Source organism: Phyllostomus discolor, chromosome 3, assembly GCF_004126475.2.
Source record: "Phyllostomus discolor isolate MPI-MPIP mPhyDis1 chromosome 3, mPhyDis1.pri.v3, whole genome shotgun sequence".
Taxonomy (NCBI): Eukaryota; Metazoa; Chordata; class Mammalia; order Chiroptera; family Phyllostomidae; genus Phyllostomus; species Phyllostomus discolor.
In genome coordinates this window covers 206,221,061-206,245,190 of record NC_040905.2, presented here as the reverse complement: position 1 = coordinate 206,245,190, position 24,130 = coordinate 206,221,061, and the positions used below count along the sequence as shown (strand labels likewise).

The 24,130-nt window shown below is 57.9% G+C and overlaps 1 protein-coding gene across 1 annotated transcript in view; it reads right to left on the bottom strand.

Annotated features, from left to right (window-relative positions):
• Positions 1-19,900, bottom strand: part of NEK6 (NIMA related kinase 6) — a 72,233-nt gene extending 52,333 nt beyond the window's left edge. The window contains exon 1 of the mRNA XM_036022203.1: positions 19,786-19,900. The gene's annotated coding sequence lies outside the window, so the exon portion shown is untranslated. The remainder of the gene's footprint in view (positions 1-19,785) is intronic.
• Positions 19,901-24,130: the final 4,230 nt, after the last annotated feature.

Sequence of the window (24,130 nt, the reverse complement as noted above, 5' to 3'; positions counted from 1 at the left end):
AGACGCATTTAGTAGCGTCTTTCCTCCCTCAAGGTTACATGCACACACATGACCTCCCCACCCCTGCCCCAGTCATCTCAGGTAACTGGGTGCCCGCAGACTGGAGGAAGGAAATGCCTACAGAACCTCCCTCTCAAGAGACTGTGCTGGGCCCACACTCTCAGTTGGTGAGCACTTATCGAGCACCTGCTGTGTGTCAGGCTCTGTGCTAGGCACTGGAAGGATTCACAGATAGTGGTTACAACGTCTAACTCACTCAGCCACCCCCTAATTCTTTCGAGATGGGCAGGGCTGGAACCGTCACTCCTACTGCACAGGAGAGGAGACAGAAGGCCCGGGGCCCTGCTGACTCAAGATTAGGGGGTGTCGGGGCTGGGACGGGAATCTGGAAACGTCTAACCACGGAGCCTTTGCCAAAACAGGCAAGGGTCCCTGGGGGACTGAAAGAGCCTGGGTCCCTCCTTCCAGCCCCATGGGCTGCCCCTGATCCACAAAGCAGAAGGACGCACTGGCCGGCACCACTGGGAATGGCAGGGTCCTGTCACTACTGGGAGGGGCTGCTCTCCAGGCCCAAGGGAGCACGGCCAGGGTGGGTGGCTCCTGCAGGGTGCCGAAGGTTCTCAGCCCTCAATTGTCCTGGCTGATGCGCCAAAGGACTACATGCAGATGGCCGTGAGTCTGCGGTTCCTAAACCTGGGGATTTCAGTCTGGCTACCCCCAACTTCTGAAGACAAACATGAAGTGGCCAATGTTATCTGGACAAAATCTCCATCTATTATCACTTCCTCCATTTGGAGAGCACCCAACGTAAGAGAGCAGCCACGGCCAGGCCTGTCCTGACATCTTCTCCTTTCCCCAGGGATCGGCAAGAATCTCACACCGCCGGGGCCGGGCCTGGGTGTGGAACCAGCAAATGCAGGCCGTGGTGCCCTACTGAGTGATTTTTCTCAATCGTGGCCGAGGAAAAGTGACACTGGCCTCCTCCACTCTCCTATGAGTATACAAAAGAGGTTTTCTCTGTCTCGATAATGTGACCAGTATATCCCAGTTACCTGGTGGGTAATTCCAGGTCATCCCCTCTAAGGGCTGGGTGATCTCCCCCCAGCCCGAGGGAGGTGGCTTTCCAGGCCAGTCGATGAGGGAAGGGGCTGGAGGAAAAGAAAATAAAAATGGAAAGCAGGAGAGGGAGAGGGAAGCACTGACTCTTCTTCCGAAAAGAAAACCAAATTGTGAAATTACACAACGTGCAGACATCACGGCCAGGTGACTCCGGCTCTCCTCAGAGACACCTCGTCAACCTGCGCCAGACTCTCGGGGGGAGAGGCCAGCTGCCTGGCTTTCGAAACATCTGGCCCTGGTAGCCTGATAACCCACCAGAAGCGGGTCACCCTGTGCTTTGTGGGTGTCGCGCCACGTCTGCCTTGTGGTGACCGGTGAGCTGTGCCCGGAGAGCCACCCCAGGGAGAAAGACTTGTCTGAGCGTGAGGAATGCTCCTTCTTCTAGTAACTCAGGAGCACGAACCCCATCTCGCAGGGTGCCCTGGACGCTGAGGAACTTTCGAGCGCAGTGCTCGGGCTGCTGGCCGTGCAGCGGTGGCCTTGCTGGGACAGCCCCTGGCGCAGGGCGGCCAACCTCAGACGATAAGGCCTGACGCCATCGCCTTCCAGGGCTGGAGTCCATCTCTCCCTCCCTCCTGTTCAAAGCCCAGGCCGGGGGCAGGGTGGGCCCCAGTTCTTAGGAAGCCAGGAAACACACTCTTTTCTGGGCTAAATGCCCAGATTCCTGGAGCAGTCACAGGACACGCTCTTTCTGAGCCGATCCAAAGCCACAAGTGTGGAGCAGACGTTTCTTTGAGCCACGGGAACCTGAGGGGACACAGACAGGCGCACCTGGGACTGCAGGTCAAAAGCCAGGCGGGGAGGGGGAGGACCCAGCTGGCCCCAAAGGGCAGGGTCAGTGCTCTGTGGGCCTCAGCTTCCTTTTAAAGAAAATGGGGGTTCATTCCTTCCGTCGTCCTTCGTCAAGCATTTCTCAAGAGGCTCGAGGAGATAAGCACTGTCTCGAGCACAAGGCAGAGAAGACCCTGCTCCCCAAGACGGGGGTCAAGAAAAGGCGGCCACTGTGAACAGCAGAAAGTGCTGTGGTGGAAGCATCCATGGGGAGTGGGTTGTGAGCACGACAAATACAGGGACCTGGCTCCTCAGCGTGGTCGGGACAAAGAAACCAGAGCGTGCTGCAAACTGCTTAGCACGCAGTCAGCACTCGACCAGTCAGCTGGGTGCCCCCGCCCTCCCGTTGCATGGGGGGTCGGGGGGGCGACTGCAGCCAGAAAGAGGAGGGCCGGAGTGGGCTGTAAGGACTGAGCTGGTCTGGCCTCTTGATCCCCCCACGTTTCCCAGGGAGCCAAGGGGTACCCTCCACCTTGCCTGGTCCTGGGAGACTCCTGCTCTTTCTTGGCGAGAAAGTTCTGCTGCCGGCATGAAGCCCACAGACATGGGCCGCAGCCACCGCCCTCCTGCCAGCAGGACTAGTCGCTAGGAGGCAACTGTCCTCCCAGAATTTAAAGCTGGGACCCTTCACTTTGGGCTGGGAAGTCTTGCCCGAGTTTCATCATCTCTCCGAGCCTCACTTCTGTAATCTGAAAGTGGAAGATCTACCTAAAAGGCTCACTTGCTCCACGAGACCTCAGAGGTAAAGGGCCGTCAGGTGTCTGGTCCGCAGAAGGCCCACCCACCCCGTCTCTGCCCGGCACTGCTGGGGGCGGTGCTCTAGGGGAGGGACCACCCTCAGGGGCAGGACGTGAAAGGGAAGGGGCCTGTCCAGCCCTCGGGAGCCTGGCATCTGGAGGCAACAGCCAAGGAAAAGGCACATGAGTCGGCCCCCGGGTTGCTTCTTTGCTGGGTGTTTGGCCCACGACCCTCGCCCTGGGTGTCACATACACCCAGGGAGTATGTGACACATTAGTCTCCTCATCCCCATTCACCAATTCAACATAAAACCAGACTGCACCAAAAGGGGGTGGGGCCTTGTTCTGGGCCCGGGTGGGAGGGGCGTAGCCGAACCCATTGACTGGCAGAGCCCAGCCAGCTCCAGAACCACCCTGGGCTTACCTGGCTCAGTGAGGGGCGGGGGAGGATGGTGGGCCGGCTCAGCCAGGGGTACTGCCCACCCACCACACCACCGCTGCACCCCAAACCTGCTGCTTCGGGTCCCCTTGCCACATGCCACATGCCAGCTCAAGTCAGACCGACGCCCAGTGGGCCAGGGAACCTCTGACCCCAGCCCATCCCCCCCACCACAACATGCCACAGACAGACACGAAAACTCAGAGCTGATCCTTTCCACGCAGCTTTGCCTCTGACTTCTCCAGGTCAATCAATAATCAATCAATCAATCAATCAACCAAGGGAGAACAGGAATTCAATCACAGTGACAATACAGTTTGCTCCCCAGGAAGCACGGCGGAACTGGGACTCATGCAGATGAATGAGCCGCCCGGAAACGGGGGGAAACAAATGGATTCCGCGCAGGCGCTGGAACGGCCCGGCCTCGGTGGAGGTGCTCCCTTCAGCTCGGGCTGCTCTCATCCCCGGGAACCAAAACAGCGTCTCTGACGGGCAAGGAAAAAAAGCGACACGCACAAATCCGGAGTCAGGGAAAATAACACATCCGTGGCACTTCCCTTCCCAAAGCGATGCTGCGAGCTTTACATATTTTATCATTTATTCTCACATTGTCCCCAGCAAGTTGTAGGCGTCGGCCTTGTTTGTCACAGGAAAGCTGTGAGAGAGGCTGAGGGTGCGGAGGGAGGTGAGGGGCCTCCCACTCCCACACCCAGCAGGAAAGGAAGGGGGCGGGGGAGAAAGCCGAGGGTTCTTTGTGGGCGGAGCCAAGAGGCTCTGGGAGAAGCCGCCCAGGCATCCCCCCACCCCAGGGCCTTCTCGCCAGCCTCCTTATCTCCTGGCCTGAACCCCACCCTGGCCAAACCGTTTTCCACACACGCCACGAGAATGACCTTCCTAAAACACCTACCTGTCCATCCCCCCCTCTCTTATCAAACCTTCAAGGCTTCTAGGTAAAGGTGTCACTCCTGAGCTTAGCGTCCGAGCCTCCTTACCTGCCTGACTCTAGTCCCAGGTGACACTTGTCACACACCACGTCAGCTCCACAGGGCCTCTTACGGTTCCCTGCACCTGCCGCTTCACGCCTTTGGGCCCCCGCACACGCCACGCGCTCCCTCTGGCATGCCCTCTCCACCTGGCCAGCTCCCTCTGACGATCGCCGGAGGCGGGTGAGGCAAGGGCAGGCCGGACAGGCACCTGGACTGGGAGTCCTCGCTCTGTGACTCCTCAGAGCCTCAAGGATGGGTCCCCCGCTCTCAGAAGGCAGCCCAGCAAAATGGACAGACCTCAGAGCTACCACTTAGGAGCTGTGTGATCCGAAGCAAGTTTTTGGACTCTCTGGGCTTCTGCTGTTTCATCGGAAAGCCGAGGCCGATGACACCTGGTCCTCGAAGCAAACCCAATGCGGCTGGCACCACGCCAGACCCATGCGACCGCCCCGTCGAGGCTGGGTCCCTCTCCTTCCCTGCCTCTGGACTCAAGGGGCCTCTCCACACGCTGCCATGCTGCGTGGGTGACAAGCCCTCTTCACGGGTGTCGAGAACCGGGGCCGTCACACGCCCTCGTCCACTCCCCTCCAGGACGTGTCCCGGGGTGACTCCTAGGGACGTGAGCAGGAAGTGGGACTGGACCCGCCCCCGCTGCCCCTTTCCTCCTCCGCCCAGCCTCCGCCCAAGGAACGATGCCTCTGTAGGAGTTCGGTTTTTCTGTCTTTTTTTCTCTTCTTTCCCCTCTAAGCAAAACTGCTGGGCGGCTGCTCCTGCCTCTGTCCCCAAGGCAGCTCCAAAGGGCCCATCTCCTCCCGCAGAAGTGATGGCGGTAATTCTGTTAATGGGAAGCAAGACGGATGGCGCGCGGTGCCCAAAGTGTGCACAGGAGGCCAGCGGGCTCCGCCGCCCCGGGGAGAAGGAAAGCGTTGCTGGAACACGCCCTCCTTTGGGGCCTTATTAGGTCTTGAAAGAGCTGCCGCGCTCGCTAAAACCTGCTTTTGCCAGCAGAAGCCTCATTTTACAAATATACAACAACAACAAAAAAAACCCGTAATGGGAAGAAAACCCCGAAGATTACGCTCCCCGGCCACAGCGAGGTGGCGGGCTGAAGTCTTTAGCCCTGCCGACTCCGGGTTTAGATAAACGGGCTGGACGCCGGCCCGCCCCCCCCGCTTTGCGAGCGCGGCGGTTTCTGCGCCGCCGTTTACGGACTGTTTGCCGGCGGCGGGAGGGGCAGCCCTGGGAACGTTTCCTTTGAAGAGGCCCGTCTGTCCCAGATGCCATAAAACCCGATGGCCCTGGCGAAGGTCCCAGAAGGAACCCCGGGCACGGCCCCTCCCCAGTCACACCCACGGGCCCTCGTCACACACTGTCGCCTCGCAGGTCCCCTCCCGTCCTGAGAGTCTGGGGCATCACGAAGGCGGTTCCACTGCGGAACGGGCGTCCATTCCCACGGTCACGGAAAGGGCTCGCCCTTCTCTCCTACTCGGGATCAAGCCGCCAACTTGTTCTTTGGGCTTCAGTTCGTCCAAATGCAGAAGGGGAGGGGGGGTGGAGGCCAAAGCTGCTGCAGGGACAGCCGTGGCTGACCACAGGCAGGGCAAGTGGACGTGCAGTCAGGCTGCCCGGGGCTGTGTGACCTTGGCAAGCTGTGGAGCCTCTCTGGGCCTCAGTCTCCGCATGCCCCAAGTGGGGCTAGCCCCACCCACCTCACAGCCCTGGAGCAACCCCACTCACGTGGGAAATGGTCACTTCTCAGGCCAATCTGGGCACCCACGATCTTTCTGTTCTTCTCAGTCACACCTTCCCACAACACCCAGCACCACCCTGACACACAGTAGGTGCTTGTTGAGCATAGGTTGCTGTGAGTAGAACCTGTGAACTTTCTGCTGCTTGGAAAAACAAAAACACCCATGCACACAAGAGCAGACGGGTTTAGAGTGTGTGCTCTGGGAGCCGGAGGCCTGGGTTCAAATCCTGGCTCCACCACAGACCTTGAACAAATAACTCAGCCTCGCTCAGCTTCCCTGTCCTGGTCTAGGAGCAACAGGGCCTGCCTCCCAGGCTCTCAGAGAGGAGTCAGAGTGACACTATGTGGCCAGGGGCTGCACAGGTGGCCTTGGTGACAAACAGACTCGAGAGTGAGCAGTAGAGTCTTGGGAAAACCTGAATAAAACACCCCCATTCACACAGGTGAATCCACTTTCTCAAAGACGCCTGAGGCAAAGGCAGCCAGACAAGGCCATCCTGGACCCCTCGGAAGAACGGGGACCGTGAACAACAGGCACATGTTAAATCCCCAGCAACTGCCCCTGGAGAGAAGACAGGTACTGGGGGGTGAATCAGTCCACCCGGCAGCCCCGGGACACCAGCGCTGCCTCGCCCCAGCCCCGCCCACCTGTCTGCAGCGCTGAGACCAGCAGCACCGAACACAGTCCACTCTCCTCCAGCTTATGGTCGCCCTCCCCACCCAGAATGCCAGCTCCATTGTGGGTCTTCTGTTCACCCTGCATTTAGAGCCACACCTGGCTCCACTGGCTGAGTGGACAACCGAACGAAGCAAGGCGGGGATGACTTCCTTGGGGAGGGTGGCTCTGGGCTGTGATTCCAACGCGCCCCAGTGTGGAGAAGCACTCCTGAGTGTCATGGGTGCCACCGAGCTGCAGTCCTCACCCCACACAGTGTCATTTATTATCAATACAACAATGGCCACCAATTGCTGAAGGCCTGTGATGTACATGCTTAAAGTCTCAGTGGATCACGAACCCTGCCCCACAGGCAGCAACTGAGATCACCCCTCATTTTGCAAATGAGAAGTGAGTACAAGCCAAGGAGAGAGGTGAGTGGAAGGTGGAGAAGTGACTTGTACTCAAGTGTGTCCAAGGCCACTGCCTGCTTCCTCCATCTGTGAGCCTAAGAGTGGCCACAGGGCTGGCTGGATCTTGGAGGAGAAAAGCTGGACCTGGAGTCTCAGGACCTGCTCCCTGCCAAGAAGGGTGACTGCTCAGAGGCAGCAGCTGAGGTCTGGCTCCTGCCCGGTCCCCACGCACACGCAGCAGATGGCAGGGGCAGAAGGCTCAGCCAACCAGTGAGCCTAGCCATCCAGCCATGCATGGGATTGTGCAGAGAGCACTGGCTTTGGGGGTCAGTCGGGCTTGGGTTCAAATCTCCACTTTCACACTGTGTGGCTTATGGCTTTGGACCAGTGGCTCCATTCTCCGGACCTCAGTTATCCTCATCTGAAAAATGGGGTCAGCCCAAAGTCGTGAGGATTAACTACGGCAACACAGACGAAGCATTTGGCCAGGTCTGTCCGGTGCAGAGTAGGTGCCAAATAACAAGCATTGGCCAACTCTCCCGAGCCCCCCTCATTCACGTTTTCGAGAGTGGCCAGACGGCCACATCCTGTGGCTGCCGGACCCCTGGCGTCAGGGCTGGGCACAGCACGGGTGGCTGGCAGAATCTGAACTCCCCACCCTCTCTGGTTTCTAGGGCACCACCTGCTTGGCGTTCTTCCTGAGCAATCGAGTGATCGAACAGGCAGGTCAGCAACCTCGTCATTTGATTTCTGACCCTTGTCACTCAAGGACAGGAAGTTGGAGGGGGTGGGTGTGCCAAGGCAGCAGCATCTGGCACCAACGTGAGGGATTAAACCGGGAGGGACCTCCAAGGAGGCCCGCGTGCACGGTGCGCCCTCCGCACAGGAGGCCCCGGGTGAGCAATGGGAACAGCTGACAGCCGTCACATCCTGGGCCGGCGGTCTGCAGACGGTGCCTCCCAGCACAGCGTTTCCTTTAAATGAGGCCTGGCTCTCAGCCCACGTGGGGACCGGATACAGGGGCCTTGCTCTCCGTGAAATGTGGGTGTCGACAGGAGGAGGCCACAGCCCTCCTGTCAGGGCCAGCCCCTCCCCGTGCAAGTGACTGGTGTGATGGCATCAGGCCCTGCCCTCAGAAGGCAGCCCGTGCTTGGGGTTTCATGGTCTGTGTTCACGGCCCTGAATGTTCTCGCTCTGTCTTTGAACTCTGAAGTGAAGTCAGGAGGAACAATGGGGTGTGTCCTGGGGGCTTGGAGCCTCAGCTCACCAGCGGCCCGGCTTCCCCAGGACAGCTTCCCAGCTGCCTGTGCCCCGCCCCCACCCCAGGAATCTCTGCTCCCCCATCCTTGGCAGGCTCCAGGTACCTCCGAGCGTCTGCACTTGCCCCGTGGGTGCCCCTGTGCCCAAGGGAGCGTGGCCTTAAATAGCTAATAAAAACATCATGGCAGGTGGAGAGACTGCAAAGGAAAGGAAGAACCTTTTTTCCTGCTTTTCGAACAAGGGGGCCTGCATTTTCATTCTGTCCCGGGCCCCACACACTACGCAGCTGGCCTTGCATTCCATTAATGTGACCCTCTGACCACCCTCCCCTGGCCTGGAGGGCCACCCCTAGGCCTCTGCGGAACTAGACACCTTGGGGTCTGACACAGTCACACCTGAGAAGCTTCTCAGAACTCGGCTCTCCCTCTCCCCGCCCACGGGTCTTCTTCTTTGAACCCCTGTGGTGGGTCACTTGTTCTATCCTGTGGGCCAGGCCTGGTTTCCGGTGCAGAAGGTGCGACAATGAACCAGGATGCAGCACAGTCACGAAACGGGCAGGCCTGAAGGTGGCAAGGTCAGGTGGAGGGAGCCCGCCCAGCAGAGCATTGGGGAGGGTGTGCACGGGGCAGCTGCTCTGGCTGGCACACTCGGGCTGCCTCTCGAGGCAGGGACACCAGCGTCAGCTCTGGGGGACGCAGGGGCCCCGCACCTGTAAGGTGGGCTGTGGTGGCCGAGCGCCCAGCCTGGCAGGCACTGCAGGGAGAGGGTGCGGCTCGGGCGAAGGCTGGGGCACTGAACACTGACTTGGGGACTCACTTCGGGGCACGGCGGCTCTGCCGTGGCACAACTGCTCCTCTTGGGTTAGATACTTGTTGCTCGTGGTTTCTATTCCCACCTGCCAGTTTACAGACATCCGTTCTGCGACTCCAGTTAGGACCGAGCAAGGGACCAACCAGGTGGCAACGGTGGCTTTTCTGAGTTGACTCATCACCCACAGAGCAGAACACACAGTGGATGAGGACTCAGACTGCAGGGTGGGGCCGCCTTGGGTTGGATCCCGGGCCATCCCCCCAGCTGCGGGGCCTGGGGCCCATCGGACCCACCCTGAGCCTCAGCTTCTCACCTGTGACTTGACAAAGCACTCGGCCAGGTCTCTGTGGTGCACGGCAGGTGCCAGTAAGGGTCCCACGTGGGGCTAATAAGAGTCCCACCCTCAAGAGGTTGCCGTGACGATGAAATGAAATGAAGGCAGTGAAGGGTACGGCACACAGCTAGTGCTCAATACATGCCGGCCACCGTTCTCGTCACGAAACCCCGAAACGCCAACTCAGAAGCCCGAGCCTCGCGCGGCGCTCCCCGGGATCCGCGCGTCCGCTCCCTCCTCCCCGGCATCTGCCAGGACTCCGCGCGGAGACGGCGCGCTCCCCCATTGTCATGTCGCCTCCGTCCATAAATATTTAAACAACATGTCATCAGATTATTATAACATATGATCTATAGCGCTGATGTGCTGCAGTTCTGCGCATTTGGGCTTCATTTCCAGAATATCGAGACATAAAATATTTATGTATTTAGCCAACCACGAGATCTCACATTCTGTCTCGAATGCTGGGTGGTGGCAAGACGCTGAACCGAGAGCGACGTGTGAAGGGGGTGCCTCATTCTCACGTCAGCTCCCGTGCATCTGGATGGTGTCTGGTTCGTGCTGGGGACGCGGCCGTGCGGCCCGTTGGACGGGGGCTGGCCGGGTTTGCCACCGAAAGCGGAGGGACAGGGGCCCGAGGGCCCCCTCACAACGGGGAGGGAGTTCAAGCCACTAGGAGCTGTATCCCTTTCGCCTGCTCGGGTCTGTGCAGAGTAGGTGCTCAGTGGACGCCCGCTGGGCAGTGAGTGAACTCACGCGCAGCCCGAGGCACCACCCAGTGCACTGGCACCCAGCGTGGATTTAGGAATATTTATCCCCCTGCTTCGTTCTAGCCCCGGTGCCCAGCGCCAGGCCAGGCATGGAGTGGGGCCCAGGGAACGCTGTTGGATGGGAGGTAATCGCAGGAAGAAACGCGTGACCAGATAAATCACTCAATTAGCTAATGAAGTAACGAGGGGTAGTGATTCCCTGTCTGCCGGTCCGATTACACGGTGTGAGACCCTCCTCCTGAGAATCAGAGGCTCTCCAGTAACCCAGAGTGGGCAAGCAAAGAGGCTTTTCTGGGTAATTAAATACCTCGACTGCTAACATTAGCACATCACGGTGACCATCTGGCCCGGAATTTTCAGTGCTGTGCGATGTCAAGGGTGCCCCCCGTGCAAGCCATCCGAGCACCCGGAAGCTTCTCACATGCCAGGGACCCAACGGCATCTTCCAAACGGCCTCTCCGGCCCCCAAATGGCACTAGAATGCTTCCGCAGACCACTGCCCCTTTGAGAGTTTGGAAACTGTGGTCTTTACGTGCCGAACCTACAGGTGAGCGACGTCGGAAGACCTGGGATATCACAGAAGCGGTCGCGAAGGTGTTCGCTTGGAGGAAAAGTGTTTTCCCTGCGAGGCTCCTGAACGCCATGCTGTCGCCCGGCCCCCAGACTCTATCCAGACAAAAATCCAGTCTCACTGCCTCCCCTCTCGGATTGGCTGCCGTGGCTGGCATTTGAAACACACACACACGAAAGGCCACTAAAATCCCTGGGGGAGACGAACAAAGACAATGCACCCTCACCGAGGCGGGCGCGCCAAGTTCAAGTTCACACTTGAGATCCTGGTGTACCTGCATCTGTGGGGACTCAGCTGGACCGGCCAAACGCACAGGCGGATTCCGTTCCCCGCTCCCTGTCTGCCACATGGTGCCCTGTGCTCCACCAGCTAGAGAAGCATTCCTTTCACGCTGGGGTCCCCGTTTTCTGGGCTGTGTGGAATCTGGGGTCCCGCTCATTGGCCACACAGCAACGTCTGTGCCGAGACGTGGCTTGTGAGGGTGTGGCCTCTTCCTCTTCCCTAAGCGACCCCAAAAGGTAGGTCCCCGAGAAAAGGAAGGGTGCCTGGTAGAAAAGCCAGCTTTAAGACAAGGCGCGTGCCTGTTCCAACCCCAAGCCCCTCTGATACAGAGTTCAGGAGCAGCCTGTGAAGAAAGAGGCAAAGGAAGGAGACCCTGGAACTCTGGGAGGCACAAGCTCCTCCTACTTGGACTAATTTGAGGACGAGGGTGAGTCTTTCTCTAGAAACCCCCCCTGTACAGAGGATGGTCAGCCAGGCACAATGCAGCCCTTTGCTGCCCGCTGGGAGGGGTGGAGTTTGCTCACAGATTCAGTAACTGCACGTAAACATGGTCTGGGGCTCGGCCACTTGCCCACTCAACACCGTCCGCAATGAGCCAAGCACAGCTCCGGGCACTGAGCACACAGCCGAGATCCCCAGACCGAGCCTGACCCTCACGGAGTCGAGGCGCTGGTCTGGGAGGCAGGTAACAAACACAGAGCATCAGGGAAGGGCCAGGACCCCGAAGGACAATACAGCCAGGCCAGGGAACGAAGAGCTTGGGGGCAAGGGTGGGAGTGGTGGGCTGTCTTTGGAGAAGTGACTTCAGCTGTGTCCTGAACGCAGGCTGGGAGCCTGTCCTGGGGATCTGGGGGGAGGATTTCAGGAAGACGGCGCAGCAGGCGCAAAGGCCCCGAGGTGAGAGTATGCTCAGCTGGAGCAGAGTGAGCAAGAGGGGCACACCTGAGAAGTGAGGCTGCAGACCCCCCAGGGACCCCCTGCTCTTGCAGTGAAGGCCGAACCTGACCTGGGTGCAGGGGGCCTCGGCTGCCTCCTCTCCCACCACACGCCTCTGCCTTCTGTGGCCGAGCCCCCAGCCTTCTGTCAGACATGGCAAACGCTCTGTGCCCCCAGCGTGCTACCTCAGCGCAAGCTGTTCCCTCCGGCCACCTCGGAGTCCCTCTCCCAGGCCCCCAGCCTGGCCACTGACTCAGCCCACACAAGGGGCACATTCAGGCGGCAGCCTCTGCCCGCTGACCCTTTAGATCAGACCCCCATGCACGGGGTCCTCACCGCATTCATGCTAATGCTATTGGAGCACCGTGTACCCTGGATTCTGTTTCTGTTCCTTTGTCTATGAAATGGGCATGCGGGCAGTTACGTCATCACATTGCCGGGAGGGTGAAGTGAGTCCCTGTGGAGGGTTAGAGCAGAATGTAGCACATGGGGCGTGCTGGCACAAAGGACCTATTGAAGGGTTCAAAGGCTGAGGCAATGGCAGGAAGTCTCTGACTTCACGCTGCTTGGAGTCTGCTCGTAGCCCGGGCCCCGGGTCCTGCTCCCAGCACCCCGTCCCACAGCCCCACAGGCCCACTCCCTCTGCGGTGCTCCTGCCCCTCGCCCCGGCCCTCTCAGGTCTCTGGGCCTCCTGACACCCTGCCTGGTACACCTCAGGTCTCCGGCTCAGATGTCCCTCCCGCTTCCCCGGAGAGGGTGTCCCCGAAGACGCTTACTGCAAATTACATGCAAGGCAGTCATGACAGGTGTGTCCCCACCAGCTGGCGACGGGCCCAGGGGCGGGGTCGTGAGAGGGTCTCTGAGCCAGCTCCCAGCACAGTGCCTGGCCCGGGATGCTGGGATGCATCTCCTGAATGAACATCTGCACAGACAGCCACACAGCAGCCGGCGAGGGCGCATCTGTCCACAAGATAGAGTCCGCTGGGCCCGCACAACACCGAGCAGTCTGTTCCTGCACTGAGCTTTCCTCCTGCAGCCGGGCCAGGGTGCCGCCACCAGAGCCTGGCCTGAGCGTCGGCACGGTGATCGGTGACCGACTGAAACCACAGAGCAGCCTCGGATGCCACGGAGACCTCGGGCTGGCAACAGACTCTCCGGGCCTCAGTCCCCCCGGCTGTCAAGTGAGAGGCTTCTGTGCCTTTGCTTTTCAGCTTCAGAACCTTTTCTTACAAAGTTTTTTTCCTACGTAGCATGAAGCTAACCGTTTTAAAGTGAACCATTCAGGGGCTGTTAGCACATTCATGGAGTCGGGCGGCGGCAGCCCTGCATCCGCCCGTCCGACAGCTGCTGCCCTCCCCCGCCCCTGGGACCACCGATCTGCGCTCTGTCTCCGTGGATGCATGCATCCTGGCTATTTTACATAACAGCCTTTTCTTTACATGACCCTTGTGCAAAACCTCCTCATGTAAAGCAGGTAGCAGGTGTAGCGCTGTGGCCGAAGGCAGGTGTGGGTCTCCCCGACACACCCCACCCCCCCAACACACCCTCATCCTGGGACTCCTGTCCCTTATCCGTAGTGGCTTTTCAGGGGAGGCTCTAACCCCAGGCCCTCTCTTTTCAGAATTCTAGTCCTAGAGTTAGAGTCCTGAGGCCAGTCCCCCCAAACGGTGCCTGAGAATCGAGGGCCTCGCACCTGGTGTTACGGGCCCATTTTCCTGATGAGCAAGTGGAGGCTGGGCCCAGGCGAAGCCCTTGCCAGAGGTGGCTGCTGGGGCCGTGCGGGCGTGGTGCTCACCCCGCACATCCGGCCGGCCCATTCCCACAGAGGCCGCCTCGGGAGGCGCGGCGGCTTCCTGGGGACACGGACCTCGCCTCTCCCTCGGAGAAAACAAGTCAGCCAGAGGGAACACCGGATGACTCAGGCCGTGCCAGACGCGCACCGGGGCTGGGAGAGGGCCGCGAGCTCTCTTCTGATCGAGAGCTGCTGGCCCCGCCTCGGGTCCGTGGGTCCGGGACAGCCGCTCCTGTCAGCACAGACCTCAGATGGGGCTGACGCTGCGTCAACAGCCAACAGGACATCTGTCGTGCTTAACGACGCAGTGTGGCTGCCCCAGCTCCGGGAGCCTCCCGGGACCCCCCAACTCCAGAGGACGCACCAAGAGCATAAGAGGCTCACTTTTTCACCCTGCGGGGGGTGGGTGGAGAGAAACAAAAAAAAATACTGATTTCTAAACATTTTCCTGAGATGCTCGGGGCCACCTGACATTTAAATCTTGCCTCTTCCAAACAGCTGCTGTCTCCTCCCCATCAATTTTGAGGGTCACTCATCACAAGAAAGTGCTTCAGTGGCATCTGGAGGGAGAGGCTCCCCCATGACACTCCTTTGTGTCTTGTTTAGGGCCTCAATATGCAGAGACACCGAGATGCTCTTGACAAAGAGACGACTTTGTGACCTTGGGCAGGTCCTTAGTAATTAAATAGTTCCTACGATGCCTCTGGTAAAAACTGGGGAAGTGAGCTCCAGGCACTTGCAAGGTGCTGCCCACATGCTGAGCTTCTTACGTGCATCTTTTCATGTGGTTCTCCCCTCAGACTTTTTGAGGTTGGGATATTGTCCCCGTTTTCCAGATGAGGAAACTGAGGCTCTGAGAAGTGCACGACCTGCTCACGAGTGGTAAGTCTGGGGCTCTGACCTCACTGCCTTTGGTGCCAAGGCTCAAGGTCTTTTTTTTTTTTTAAGATTTTATGTCTTTATTTTTAGAGAGAGGAAGAGAAACATCAATCGGCTGCCTCTCCTGTGCACCCCGACTGGGTTGGGGGGGTGGAGACCGAACCTGCAGCCCAGGCATGTGCGCCCCCCGACCAAGGCTCAGATTCTTAAATGCGACTGCGGGCGAGTCCCTGGTCCTCGCCGGGCCTCAGTGTCCGTGTCCTTCTCTGGACTGTGAGCCCCGTGAACTCCTCATCCGCAGCTGGGACCGGTCAGGGCGGAGGGCCGAAGTCATTCGAGTTGCAAAGATGTTAGCGACACAAGGAACAGACAGGGCAGGCTCTGGGGGCGAATTCCAACTCCGCGGCACGCACACCTGCGGTGAGGGCTTGAGGGACTCAACCCAGGAGGAGCCCGGCTCAGGGAGTTCTCCTGAAACGGCCCCCCAGAGTGCTGGGGTCCAGTGCCACCCCCTACCCCAGCCCAGTTCTGAAGTGTGAAGGTTAAACAACTCCGGGAAGATGCTGGCTCTGGAGGGCAGCTTCCTGCCCCCTTCCCTTGTCCGAATTCCTTCACTCCATGGAATTCCTACATAAAGCCCCTTTCTCTTCTCTGTGAGGTCACCCTCACACAGATGTCTGCGAGAAGGAAAGAAGGGCTTGCTCCAGTGGACCAAGGCCGCTGGAGCTGAATGCATTTCAGATCTGGCTTCACACTCCCCCCACCCTGCGCCCCCCACCTTCCAGTTCCATTGGCCCCTCATGCGCCCCCCCAGGCAGAGCCCCGCCACAGCGGCCAGCCGGGTTTGGAGGGGTGCGCCGATGCTGCCGGCGGAGGCCAAGAAGGCCTGGCTAGAAGACGGGTCCTTTGCCACCAGACCACCCGAGAAGTCGTCTGTGGAAAAATCCAGAATTGGAGACAGCGGCAGAGGCTGTGTGTGGGGGTCTGTTTCCACACAAGCAAGTCCTGTTACAGGGACAGATGTCAAAATGCTAGTTCAAGTTCCCAACTTAAACGTTACAGGAAATTACACCACCAACGATCGGCCCCAAGGTTAGCTCCTGTCTGGGAGTCGCGTCTGAGACGGCTGTTGGTCTAATTTCGCTCTCCGCCAAAGGAAAGGACCGTGTGTATGTCACTCAGCTCCAAGAGGAATGAGTAAAGCCACTGGCCTGATCCTTTTCTTTTTAAACTAACATTTTTCCAGAAGGCTACCTGGTCATGACCCAAGAGTCTGCAATGAGAAGATGGCCAAATACCAAACAGCCACGGAGGGTCCCTGGCCAAGCCCGACTGTGGGCCACCTGTTCAATTGCAAAGCAATTTCGCACTCAGGGGGGCCGAGGTGACTGCCCCGCCCCAGGAGCCCTCTTGGTCCCCGGAGTGCCACATCCTGGCTGCCATGGGAGGCGGTGGCCGAGGAAAGGTCTGTCGCCTGTGCACACGGCTTCCTAAGAATGACGTCAGGCGAGAAGATAAAAATGCAGAAACAAGGACTATTTTTACCTCTCCACATCACAGGCCAGACGGGAGAGAAAGCCATCAATGCCAGAAATGCGGCTGAGCCTTCGCTCAAGATCTATTATTTCACACCTTAAATTAACGCATCTCAAAGCAATTTGCACACGTTCATCAACTCCGCAGAACAGTAGTGGGAAGGGGGCGAGCTACCTTCTCCTCCAACGGCAAAGGGCGTGCGCGGCGGCACCGCACTCCCCAGGCGGCACCGGCCCTCACGCACGGCGCACCTTTCCAGTCCTGCGCAGTAGGTGCCGCGGTACAAACGGGGGTGAACGAGGACGGGAGACGGGCGCGGGACTGAAATGGAGAGTGGCAGGAAGCCTATGTAGAAACGCTCCCGCTCAGCATGGAGAAGCAGGCCCCTCGGAGGGGACTCGCCGCCATCAGGGGTCGGAAGGCTGGGCTCTCGCAGAGGCCAGTGCCCCGGCTTGCCGCTCCCCCACCCGCGCCAGGGCCGCCAGCCCGCACTCGACCCTGCGTGACTCACCGGCCTGCTCCGCTCTCCACCCTGTAACTGCCTTGCTCGGGCTGACCGGAGAAGAGGAAGGGAATATTCTTCTCTTTTTGACAATTGTTTTGACACTTCCCTTCTGAAACTAATCTTTGGCACTTAGAAGAGGAAAGAAAAATGTAAACTGTGGCCCTCTCTATCTGACAGCTCGTGGGCGCTGGGCGTTGGTCACCTGCCCCAGGGGGGCAACAGAGGACGCGGAAGGAGGGCAGCCCTCAGGAAGACCTCTCCCAGAAGGCTGCAGCCCACCGAGGACAGCCCGGTGCGAGCCTGGCGCGAATTCCCCCACTTGTTTTTGTTTTTCCGGGAGGAAAGTAGGGCAAAGGCAGACAGACCTGGTTGAAGGTTAAAGACCTTCAGCTCAGGAATCGCAGATGCAGACTGGGATTTAGCCGTTTGCCAGTTTATGACCCTGCCCAAGTTACCTCACCTCCCGTGCGTTCGTCTTCCTAAGGTCAGGATAACAATCCTGGACCTCGGCCCTGGGCAGACACTGTACACAGTGACCGTCACTTTCCAGGGTCAGTGGGAAGACTATGCTCAGCCCAGGGGGGTTCAAATCCAGGGTCAACTGCATATTAGTATGTGATCTTCAGCACAGTATTGACTCTCTCTTTGCCCCGGCTCTTTGCCTGTAGAACGGGCATCGCAACTCCCATCTCCCAGTGCTGGCCAGTGGAGTGAGTGGGGCAGGGCACTAAAAGTACCCCTGCTGGCACATGGTAGGTCCTCAATAAACAGTGGCCATGAGTGGCAGTGCTACTTTCACAAACTTATGCATGGTGCTTCATCTCCCCGAGCCTCGGTTTTCTCATCTGTAAAGTGGAGATAAAAACCGCCTCACTCCCAGTGAAAATTCAATAAGTGCATGTGTGTTGAAGTCCTCAGCACCCGACCTGCACAGCCTCGGGGAGGCAAACGTCACACGCCTGGTGGTGGAAAGAGGACGAGTGTGAAGTCAGGCAGGTGACCAGATTCTGCTTCTGCCTCCTCTTAGTGGCCCCAGAACACACTCAACCTCTCTGAGCCTCAGTTTCTTTGGACGTATAAAACTAAGAGCAAAAATACACATATACACAATTAAAAGAAACAAACCAAAGGCCGTTCCCCACAGCATGACTACTGGGAGGACTGTGCGCGCACGGCGGGTGCTCCGTAAGTGTCACGGCCCTTCCCTTCCCCTCTCCCTGATCCTTCCTCACTCAGAGCCACCAAAAGTGCCACTTGGCAAAGCCAGGAGCTCCCTTTCTTGAAACCCAAGCAGCCCTGCACGCAGACCAACTCAGGCTTAAGTCTGAGGCTTTCGTTGCTGGAGATAGAAACTACTTTTCAGTCATTTCCAAAGCAGACGGGACGGCAGGAGCCGACAAACCACAGGGACCATTTTAAAATCCTGGGCCTTTCTTCTGGGAAGTTAGGCAAGAACCTTCCCAAATGTTTGCCCGTGGGGCTCTCTGCCAGGGAGTGACTCAGCCACAGCTCCCCACGGGCATATTTTATTTGGGGGTGGGGGATCAGGCAGGGCCTGGCCTTGGTGGGGGGAGGGGAGGCAGCATTTCCAGCAAAGCCAGAAGGTGTTGTTTTTCTTTTCCCTTCCATTTTTTTTTAAGACAAAAAAGAAAAAGAATGTGGGCCTTTTTGTTTCCTTCCAGGTTTTGTTTGCTAAAAGAAGACGTCCAAAGTTCACTCGGTGAGCTGCCGAGCTGGAAACAGGCCCTTCCAGCCGGCCCTGCATCCCTTTCAATGAAATTCTCCTTCCATTAACGCCACGGCTTTTAAATGCCTCCAAGGTTCTCCTGCACACACACCGAGCTCCTAGGACGACATTTTCCCCTCAGAGAGAGGGGCCGAATTTTGACAATTCCAAGAAACAAGGGAGCTCCTGAGCTGCTCCAGTTTGCCTTGAAGCAACGGAGATTTTCGACTGCGGAGATTTCCGACATGTATAAAAGCACAGAAAGACTGTCAGTCAAAACTTGTGAGGACAGACCTTGGAAGACGGTGTCCCAAGCCTGCTGTGATCAATTCATTACTGTCTCGGGGGCTCTTGGAGGCCCAGACTCGATACAAATAAACCAGATGAATAGCTCTCTACTGAGCACGGCAGGCAGAGAGACGTCCAGGCACAGATAGGGGTCTCCAGACTCCTGGTCTCCCCAGGGTCAGCTCCCCCTCTGTTCCCCCTCCACCCCAGGCCTAGGGGAAAGGGTAAAATCTGCCAGCGCCCACGAGGGGCAAGAACAAAGCTGGGGAGACCAGAAGGGTATGTAGGAAGAACTGAACACATGTCTCCTAGTGTCGGGTCCCCCACAGGCCCAGCCCAGTCTGTCCTTCCTGGAGTCCCCACAGAGGGTCCTGCCAGCGACCCTGCCCTTCTGCCAGACCCAGCCAGGCTCTGTGTCTGCGGGTCTGACTCCGGCTCCTCATTCACCAAACAAGGCCCAGTTCCCACTGGGTGCCCAGGCCAGGCCTGCTTCTCTCCGTGGGCTCCCTGGCATCGGGGCCTGTGGCGGGCACATCATTACACAATAGGCTTGGTGGGCACAAGCAGGGACCCTTATCCTTCAAAATAAACATATTTGCACACTCCTGTACACTAATTACACACTCACACCCACAAATGCACAGGTTTGTTCTCACAGGCTCAGGAATACCTGCACAAATCACTTGTGAATGGTCACACACGTGTACTCCCTAAATCCACACACACTCCGTCACAGAAAGGAGATCTCAGATGAAGCGCTTGGCACACTCCTTGGCACACAGTAAATTAAACACTCAGTAAATGGATCAATGGGAGCCATGCCCATTCCCCACGCCCCCCCTCCCCCCGCCGCACTCATTCACTCCAAACACCACAAGCCAGGCACTCCGATGTGCACACTCACAAACTCTGCCACCAGCACACACATTCCTGCGAACACACACGCTGGGACGCACCACCGCGGACACACTCAGACTAGCACGTTCACACGCGTCCATTCTCACGCGCGCACAACCGCCCGCTCTCCCCGCGGAGCCTCGGGAGCGCGCGCGGGCACGCGTAGCGTCCTGGGCCCAAGTACGAGTGACGGCCCCGCGGCCCGGCCCCCGCCCCTTCCCCCCGGCCCAGGGCCGGATCCAGTTGGGTCCTGGCCCCAGGCCACTCACCGGCGCGCGACGGGTTCGGCTGCTGGCGGGAGGACCCGCGCGCGGGACCGCGGGCGGCCGGCTGGAGCGGTGGGTCCCACACGAGTTGGCGGCGCCGCGGCCACACGCTCGGCCGCTCTCTGTTCCGCCACCGCCTGGGCGAGCCCGCGCGCGCGCTCCCGCCCCTCCCCGCCTCGGGGCGCGCCGCCCCCTGCGCTCGTGCACGCTCCGCCACGCAGGCTTGGGGGGCTTCTCTGCTGCTCTTTCACCCTGCCGGCTCGGTCTGCTCTCCCAAGACCACTCTCTCTCAGCCCAGGCTCCCCTCCCCATCTCAAAGATAGGGAAACTGAGGCCCAAACTCACACAGCGAGTCAGACGCAGCAGCCATCTCCCCCTTTTCTGGGGCTCTAGACACTGAAGATTAGGGTCTGCAGTCAGAGAACCCCACGGCCCCCTCCCTCGCGTCCTTGGGTGCCCCTCTCCTAACATTACTCCCATCACAGCCCTGGTCGTACTGAAACCAACCAATCAACGAACGCTTATTTTGTGCCTGCTGAATGCAGCGGGGGCTGAGGGGGCCCAAGGGAGCGCTGCTCCCTGCCCTCCAAGCACCAACATCTCCTCTGGAGCTCCTCACTTCCTGTGGACCCCAAGACCAGTCAGAGTAATTGTGCAGAAGTTTCTGGAAGAAGTAACACTCCACTAATGAATGTTTAACACCCCCTCCGAGGAGACATCATGGGGGCACAGAGACAACAACTGGGCTCCTGGCTTCACTTCCTCAGGGGCCCCCTCCCCCCACAGAAGGGGCAGCTCCTGGCTCCAACAGTTCCTGTTTCCACACGTGCTGCTTCTCCATGTGCAAACTGTGCTGTGTCTCCCCCACACGGACCCCCACCCCCACCCCAGTAGGGCAGGAAGCAGGAATGACACTGACCACCTGCCAGCTGCCCAGTTTGGGCACAGGGGGATGCCCACGGGGCCTCGTTTGCCCAGTGAATGAACTAGCTTCACCAGGCTAGGATCTATAATAATAATGACACCAGCTGCGCACCCACTGTGTGCCAGACTCTGCCAGCCTTGTGGTGTTCAGTCCCACAGCCATTCTATGAAGCAGGCACTATGCCACTTTTGTGCCCATTTTATGGATAGGGTAAATGAGTCTTAGAACTGAAGCTTAGAAAGCCCATTTTCTTGCACAAAGCCACCCAGCTGGTAAGAGGTTGAGCTGGAAGCTGGACAGCAGGTTGTCGAATTCCAACGCCTGTGCCTGATCTAGGCAATCCCGCCTCATGGACAGCGCAGCCCTGGGCCACTGGAATAATAAGGGTCAGACCAGGCACCAGCGGGTCCAGAAGCGCCAGCCCAGGCCCCGTCCTTCCGCTGACCAACAGGAACGAAATGCATCGTTCTGCAAATTGGGTAGCCGTTTAGTCAGGGAACCTGTTTGCAACCTCCTCTCACTTGATACACCTCACAATAAACGTCAGATAGATGGAAGAGTTAAACATAAAAATAAATATTGCAAAAATCACAGAAAACTAACATTGCCAAAAAAAAAAAAAACCCAACTAGTAGTTCTTCAGAGTGTTGCACTGTCACCACCGGTCAGTGATATTGGCTGTTTGTGCAGCAAGCACTCGTTTGTTCATTCGTTCGTTCATTCATTCATTCCTTCATTCCCCCAGCAGACATGCGAAAGCGGCTTCTCCGGGTCAGGTACTGCTCTGGGCCCTGGCATATAAGTTGTGGAACAGCCTGTCTGGGGGCTTCCATCCGGGAGTGAGGTTCAGGGGGAGAAAAATATCCAGCATTGGAGAATTGTAAGTTTGGGGAGAAAATAAAGCAGGGAATCAGTAGCAAGTGCTGGGAGAAGCCCTCCCTGATGAAAGGACATTGGCGCGGAGGCCAGCGAGAGTGGGTGGGGGAACTGGCCAGAGGACTTCTGTGCCCAGGACAGGCCCCGTGCCCCGAGAACCATCTCGGGGCACTGCAGGGTGAGAACCTGAAACTCCCCTTTAAAGGAAACTTTGTAAGCAGCACCAGACCACTGGGAAGAGAAGACCTGTATCCCCACACATGGTCCCTGTGACAAGCACGCCCAATGTCTTTATTTTCCAGTTAGGAAACAGGTTCAGAGAGGTCAGGCAACATGCCCCAGGTCACACAGGCAGCCACAGTCAGCCGAGACGGGGCTAACTGGAGGCCAGCTGATGGCTGCTGCCGAGCATTAGGGGGTAATGAAGTCCTGTCTACATCCCCCCACACACACCTTTTGGACTATAATTCAGGAACAGGTGCGGGTGGTGCATTTGGGGGAGCGCTGAGGCTTCTAGAGACAGGAGGTTTCAGCAGCAGGACTTGGTTGGGGCGGGGGTGGAGGGGAGAAGCCTTCCTCCTCCCACCCTATTTCCTTCCCTCTGGTCAGGTCCCAGCCCCTGGCGGCATGCTGGGGGGAAACCGGGTTAAATTCTGCCCAGACACCCTCCAAATCCCCCCACACTGTTCCTACGACCCTGGTGAGGGCAGGGGGTGGAGGGAAGAGGTTTGGTTCAACCCACACCCACTGGACTTTTGTTTTTAACTCAAAGGATTTTTCAGTGTCTCCTGATGAGTCACCCTGAAGAGATGCTTCGAAAAGCGACTCCCAGAATTCGGATCACCCTCTCCCCCGGGCACCGTGCCCCGCACTGTCCCTCCCACGGTGGCATTCGTGCATCTGGCCTGAGAGAAAGCCTCTCTGTGTCCTCATCCCCCAGAGTTTCGGGATCAGGCCTGTATCAGTTCATTATTTCTCCGCCGCCTCTGCCTTGTTTCGCTGGGCGCCTTCTGCGTGCCCTTCCCTCGGGGAGACATCTTCGCACAGCGCCCCTCCACGGGGTCGTTTCTGTTTTACAGATGCAAGAGCTGAGGCTCAGAGAAGGAAAGTGGTTTGAACCTGGCTTTACGCAACGCCTATTGGTTGTCAGTGTTACAGGGGGAGGGGGTCGGGGGAGAAGTTGGGCGGGAAGTGCCGGAGTCACACCATCCTCCTTTGAAGGTCCTTTGTCCAAAAGGTCATCCTGCCGACTTCCTGATGATGGGGGATTTTTGTGGGGGACAGTCTTGGTTTTCCCAGGAAGCCTCGTCTGGGCTTGTTGTCTGGCACCCTTTCCACTCCCGAAATATCTGGATTTGGATGATCAACCCTAGGGTCGCCCCGGTTGTTTGCAAAGGTCACTGCTTTGGGCGACGCAGGTTTTACATCAAATATGAAACAGGGGACAGGAGGGGGGCTCTCGCCTGCCGGACCTCCTCCGTGCCCTGATGAGTGAGCATCTGACTGAGAACTTTCACAAGTTTCTGGGCTATTCAGGAGCAGCAGACCCCACTGGCTGGGGCAGGACTACCCCCCACCCCAGCTCTACCCTTCACTTCCTCTGCCACCCTGGCCAGTTCCCCAACTGGCAAATTCGAGTGGTTCTCCGAAAGTCCAGTAGACCTCGGCCGTCTAGGATTTCCCGTTGCCCAGTGCATGCTGGGAAACCAGCTGAGTATCTCAGTCAGAGCCGGGGAGGCAGGAAGCATCGTCCTCTCCATCCCATTGCATGGTTTGCTTTTTAAAATAGCACACCTCCTATTCAGGCTAATTTTAATTTTTTAAATTTAAAAAAATTTAATTTATTTTTGAAATATTTATTTTGTAATTTTTAAATATTTATTTAATTTATTTTTGAATAGCTAGTACTTGCCCACAGTTTGAAATTCCAAAGGTGCAGAAGGGCACATGGTGGACAGTCACCTGTCACCCCGGCCCCTGGCTGTCTCCCTCTTTCCCCCGAAGGGAACACGCTGACAGATTCGCGCTGCTCTCAGGCACTGCTGTCTCTGTGTGCTTGTGTGTGTATATATGCATTTTCCTTATTTTTTACCATTTGGAACACAGACTTTGGACCCATTGGATATCCTCAGAAATTGTCTCTTAGACAAATTGGTCAACCTCTCCACGCATGACTCTTCTCATCTGTGGGCATCCTCACCGGGGACACAGACACCCAGATCCGAGAGCCGCTGGCGACAGAGCATGCAAGCGCGGAGCTCGGAGTCCTACTGAGAGGATCTATTTGTTCATTTATTTATTCACCTGGCCAGTTATCGCTTTGTTTGACATGAAGAACAAGGTGGCCGTATGATTTATTGTTCAGCCCAAGACACTTTGGAGAGAAAAAGGGGACACTTTTATCAATGATACTGGGACATCATTGTCCAGCATCGCCCAGGATGGTCCTAGGCACCCAGGGACCTCTGGTCACATCGCGAGTCTTGTGTCCTCCCTGTGCCAAGCTCTGGGCAGACGCAGAAGACTCAGAGGACTCCATCCCCACCC